Genomic DNA, 6,093 nt, shown 5'->3' with positions numbered 1-6,093 from the left:
AGAACAGAGGCATATCTAGGGAAAATAGCACCTAGAGCAAGCACTGAAATTGCGCCCCCCCAGCCAAACATCTGACACCCATCTTTCAGATAACTTTACCATAATATCAGCTCAAACATACAAGTCAAGCTCGTTAATTTTTTAATTAGCAAATTATGGCACTACACAGGGGCGTAACTACCATTAGGCAAGGGGAGGCAGTCGTCTTGGGGCCCCACTGCCTCAAGGGCCCCCCCAGAGGCACATCACATAACTCCCCACCCGCCCATGTTGCACCCCCTATGAATTATGTTGAGTCTCTTGGAGATTGGCAGGAGCAGAGAGTAAAAAACTAGATTCAATGTGAACTAGATTTTCACCATATTCATAATGGGGATGTGAGTGTGAGTGCACTATATATTGTGAAGTGTGTTTGTGTGTGTGTGTATCAGCGAGGGGCCCATTTTAAAATCTTGTCTCTGGGCCCCCTCCAACCTTGCTATGCCCCTGGCACTACATGAAAAATAATAGGCTGTGCGATAACTGCTAAATTAAACATTTGAGAATATTGCCTGAACCCAATTACATACTTTAGTGAGCATTTAAATGAAGGTTATCTCTTTTTCTAGTTTCCTCCCCACAACCAATTACAACCTTATTTAAGACCCTCACACTCTGAATTCTGCAAGGTGACACACACGTTTCTGCAACACCAAACCCATTGTATGCTTTCAGGCATTGTGCTTGAGCATCAGCTCTTATATCTCATCTTACACAATTATTCATCAGTTCAACAAACCTTATAATCAGATCGCTTGACAAATATGCATATAAAATACTTATACTATTGTGCAAATAGCCTAACAGTGCAAGGCAATGCATATCTGCTTGGAAGTAAATTCCATCGTGTCCAAAGAGTCTTACTCCCAGGTAGGTGTTCATAGGATTGCAGCCTTAGTTGGCTTGTAGAGTGGTATTTTGAGCTGTTGTTATTATATTATATAGCAATACTAGAGCAGGTTTACTATAAAGTAGCTTTGAATGTATCATTATAAGTAACCCCCCCCCAAAATAAAATAAAAACTCTTTAATGTGATAATAAGCAGCTGGTCCAACAGTGACCAGTGACTGGTCCAACAATGGTACAAAATATGGGGTAGGTTACATATTCTTCATGGATCATGTTACTAAATTCTCAACATTTTTGCTAGCAGTAAGTAGAACTTCTTATCGCACCAAAGACTGAAGTACATCCCCAACTGTGGCCTTCTGAGAAAAGTGGGCTCTCAGATTTAATCTAATGTCATAGGCATATGTATTGTGGCAGGTCTGCACAACTTGTGACCCATCAAGGCAAGCATACCCTAACAACCATGTATTTTGTTTTGCTGGTGTGGGATAAGCCCCATTTTAGTGGGTTTGCAGTCCCAGGCCAGGCAGCAAAAGCAAACCTGGTGGAGCTGTATGGCCAGTGGACTATGTTTGGCTTCCAAAAGGAAGACTGGACTTCCTTGGGGAGTTTCTGGAAGTCATCTTTGTATGATTATGGCATGTGGCAGGGCTGGCCCCAGGTTTCTGGAACCACACCTGCAAGGCCAAGGAAAGTTTCAGGCAGCACCCTCACCCACCCCAACCCACCCCACATCCAGAAATCCAGCTCAGAGCTTAATTGTCCCACTTGCAGCCAAATCAAGGTTGAGTTTCCAGATATGACCCTTTGCTCATACAAATGCACTCTTGCTCAGTTCTGCCATCTTTAATTCATCCTCAAGGTCAGCTCTTAGTAGCAGGAAAGCATGAGGGGGGTGGATTAGATATTGCTCTGGGGTTCAGGACTCACCTTGGTGTACCTTTTTAAATGTGGGCACAAGGCAGCTGCCATATCTAGTTTTACGTAATACACACTCGCTCATAGATTTAAACACCACTTGTCCTATTTATGCACTTTAACTAAGACATTGGCAATGAGCTTGCTTGGTGTAGGAGTTAACTTCCTGTTTTAAGATGGCAGGGAAAGAACTAACATCCCTTATTTCCAACAAAGACAGTATTTCCTCAGTCAAATGTTATCAGGCAGAACTGGAATTGCTGTTAATTAACGTATCCTGTACTAAAGATTTCAGCTTTCAACATGGTAATACATAAGATTACAAATGAGTCATATGCCAATGGCTATTTTGAAGTCAAATGGAAGGATTGATGCACTAGTTTGTTTTTTTAAAAAATTTTTGATTCAGTAAGATCCAATGATAACTTTTTTGATGTCCTATTGGATGAGGTGAATAAAAAGATGGCCTCCAAAGGAGATAATTCTCATAATTTTTTAATAATAGTGACAGCTGAAGTCCAGTCTCATGACCATTTCTGATAAGATAACTTGCACTAACAGTGCGGACTCAATACCATAAGTGGAAGTGATCATGTGATGGCCAACACTGCACAGAATGTACTACACAGTGAGGTCATTCACACAATCAAAAAATTGTATTCTACCCAGGTTTGGGAACTGTGTGTGCCCCCTTTTCAGTTGTGTGGAAGCAAGGTAAGATGACAACTTGGGTAGAAATGATTGTGTGGAAGCAAGGTAGCTTTTCCTCCTACCTTGCTTCCACACAACTGAAAGTTGGGAGCACACACAGGTAAGCACACACAGGTGTATACCAAGTAACATACACCTCTGCAAATGACCAAGGACAAGAGCTCCCCCGCCCCAATTCAGATGTTATTTGCATACAACATCTCCAAGAGTGCAGCAGCAAGCCCTGCCCCCATGTTGATGCATTCTGAAACCCCCACCCCTGATCTCACATCATTTGTCTGAAGAGACAGATGCTGCACTCATGGGAAGATTCTTCCTGTGATTGGAATGCTGAGGTACCCCAGCAGTTCACATCATGGGGAGAATCTCTCCACGAGTAGACCGTTTGCCTCTGCAGCCAAAGAGAGTAACCAAGGAGAGTGCGGGGGCGGGCGCTCAGAGCACATCAGCATAGGGGAGGGTGCTGTACATAAGTACAGTATCCTCAGTTTATGGAATGCCTGAACAAAACTAAAGAGTTCCGCTGATACAAGTCTGTTAAAGGGCAATGAACAGAGCACTACAAATAGAAGAAATCACATGATGTCTGAGTTGTGCACCACACAGAATTCTATGCACAACCTCAGGCATTACATGACATCTACTGTATTTGTGGTATTGACAACATACAACGTCAGCAGCAGCCACCGTGCCTCAGCCAATCGATAAAATAATGTCCACTAAAAACATTTTACCTTCAGTATGGAGTAACTGAGTGTGTTTTCAAGATGGTGGGTGAAAATCAGCTGTCTGCTTTCTCAGAGGCTAAGTGGGGGCAGCAGGCCTGACACAGCAGTATTGTTGCAGGTTCTCATTGGCCCAGTTCCTGCAGCTTAATACAACAAAGAATATTCAGCCACTGGGTGCTGGTGGGCAAGGAAAAAACTAGACAGTGTACTGCTGCAGCCAGGGGTGTTTTGCACAACAGCTTTGATCAGCAACAATAGCCCCATTCAGACATTACTGAGCACAGCTGCACTTATGGTTACAGCTCCAAAAGCAGGGAGGAAGTACTGCTCCAGGGTCGTCATTCACCCCCTCGAGCCAGCTGATGATGGTTAGGTTCTGTTTGTGTGAAAGAGGAAACCCCTTAACTGTGATGGCCAGCACTTCCATGAGCAGCAGCATCAGGTGATCCAGGCTGCTGCTCACAGAAGCAGCAACCATCATGGCTATAGCATTCCCCACCCCACTTCCTACAAACAGCACCATAACCATGAGCGACCAGCTTGAGGGAGGGAGTGACAGTGCTCGGGCAGGACTTCATCCCTACTTTTGGAACTGTAAGCATGAGTGCTGCCATGCTCAGTAACATCTGAATGGGGTTAATCTGCCTGAGCAATGCAGACTTGGAATTTCGGCAGCAGAAAGAAACTGAATGCAGTGCCAGTTCTCAAGAACAAAGTGTGGACTTGGGATTCTGCCCTGGATATGGAAATCAATTTATGGCACTGAGTTCCAGTATTTATACTAAGGTTTCCTAAGTGCACAAAGCATTTCAATTAAATTACCTCAGTTATCCTTGCAACATCCCTCTAAGGTAAGCCAGTATTATCATCTCAATATTATGGATCATGGGGAGACCTGAGGAAAAGAAAGAACAGCTTATCTAAGACCACTTATTATGTATGTATTTATACATTAATTCACTCACTCATTCATTTTATATACCACCCTTCCTAAAGTGGCTCAGGCCAGTTTACATTACAATCACATAACACGTAATAAAACAGTTAAAATAAAATTAAAATTAAACCAGATTAAAATTAAAACTAGATTTCATTATAAGCCAGGCTAAAAAATGGGTCTTTAAGGCTCTCCTCAATCTTAGCCACCAAGGTGATACCCAGGTCACGCTCCTAAGCTATGAACCTGTTCTTTCTGGGAGAGTGTAAATTCATCCAGAACAGGAAGTTCTATCCCATCTTGCAGATTTTGACCCCAGCGATTAGCACTCCATCATGTTTGGATACAGCTTCACTTTATTATTCCTCATCCATCCCATTATTGCCTGTAGGCAGGCATTTAAGGGGCTAATGCCATTTCCTCATATTGATAAGGAGAAATAAATTTGGGTGTCATCAGCATACTAATAACACCCTGCACCAAATCCCCTGATGACTTCACCCAGCAGTTTCATGTAGGTTTTAAAAAGCATTGGTGACTGAATGGAGCCCTGAGCAACTCCATATACTGTCACCAAGCACCACCATCTGAAATATACCCAAGACATAGGAGTGGAACAACTGTAAAACAGTGCCTCCTATCCCCAACTCCCTCAGGTTTAGTAAGTTAATGGCTGAGATGCGTGTGCACTGTGTGCTAGTAACTTCCTGGCCTCTGTCTGTTCTTTTAGCCACTAGACTATTGTCATGGATATTATGCTTTAGATGAGGAGATATATGTGCCTGCCAAGAACATATATTTTATCTCAGTTTAGGCTTTTTCTCTCCCATCAAAATGAACTCCTGTGGCTAGGCTAATCCACGGTTTTTTCAGACAAGTGAAAAAAGAAGTGGAATTTGTTACTCCTCTAATATTGCTTTATTGCCAATTATCAAAAATAAGAACTCAAACATTGACATGATGTCAAGGCACATGATTTCATTAGAAGTTTTTCACAGGACAGTAGCAAGGGGGGAAAAAAAGACAAAAACCAAAAAAAGGTAAGGAAAAACAAAAACATGCTCAAAAACACAAAGTAGTTCCTCTCTCTCTGTTTCTCTCAGATCGCCCTACTAAAGAAACAACTTGCACAGTTTATATTTCCATCCCAGGTGGTGTCCCCAAGCTATGTTAGTATCCACTGTAGATCTTTTCCTTCTACCTCAACATGCTGATTCAGGCCTTAGTTAAACTGTTTCATGTTCACTTCCCTTCTTTCCCATTCAAAACAAAAGTTCAAGTGTGGGTGATCTAATTGTTTTGACTGTGTGCCATGCACAGTGTTGATGGAACTGCCTTGTGGGTGTTTGGTCATCAGCACCCCCAGTTCAGGCGAATGTGGGGAATTTAGCTCAAAAGGGGAAACAGTTCCAAGCAGTTTTAATTAGGGATGCGCATGAATCTATTCAGAGGCCCGTTTGAAGGGTGTGTGTGTCTCATTTGAAGGGTGGGGGAGAGTGCACTTACCCCTCCCCATGCTGGTGCTTGGTGTCAGTAAAAGCCTTCAGGGCAGCAGTGTACCTCCCTGCCGCCCCTTCCCCTTCTTCAGCCAGAAGTGGCTGGAAGTACTGGGCATGCACATATCACGATCGCGCATCCCCGTCTGACATGCACGTGTGCGACGTGCCTGGTACTTCCATCCACTTCTGGCCGAAGGGGGGAGGGGGCGGCAGGGAGGTACACTGCCACCCTGAAGGCTTTTACCGACTCCGAGCGCCAGTGGGGGGAACGTGGGGGGGGAAGGGTAAGTGCACCCACCCTCGCCCTTAAAGTGAGACTCCCACCTCACTTTACTTGATGTGTGAGCACTGCAAGATATTCCCCTCAGGGGATTAAGCCGCTCTGGGAAGAGCAGAAGGTTTCAAGTTCCC

The sequence above is a fragment of the Hemicordylus capensis genome, chromosome 5, assembly GCF_027244095.1.
Source record: "Hemicordylus capensis ecotype Gifberg chromosome 5, rHemCap1.1.pri, whole genome shotgun sequence".
NCBI classification, from domain to species: Eukaryota; Metazoa; Chordata; class Lepidosauria; order Squamata; family Cordylidae; genus Hemicordylus; species Hemicordylus capensis.
The sequence above is the reverse complement of the archived record's forward strand: the minus strand, read 5'-3'. Positions refer to the sequence as shown.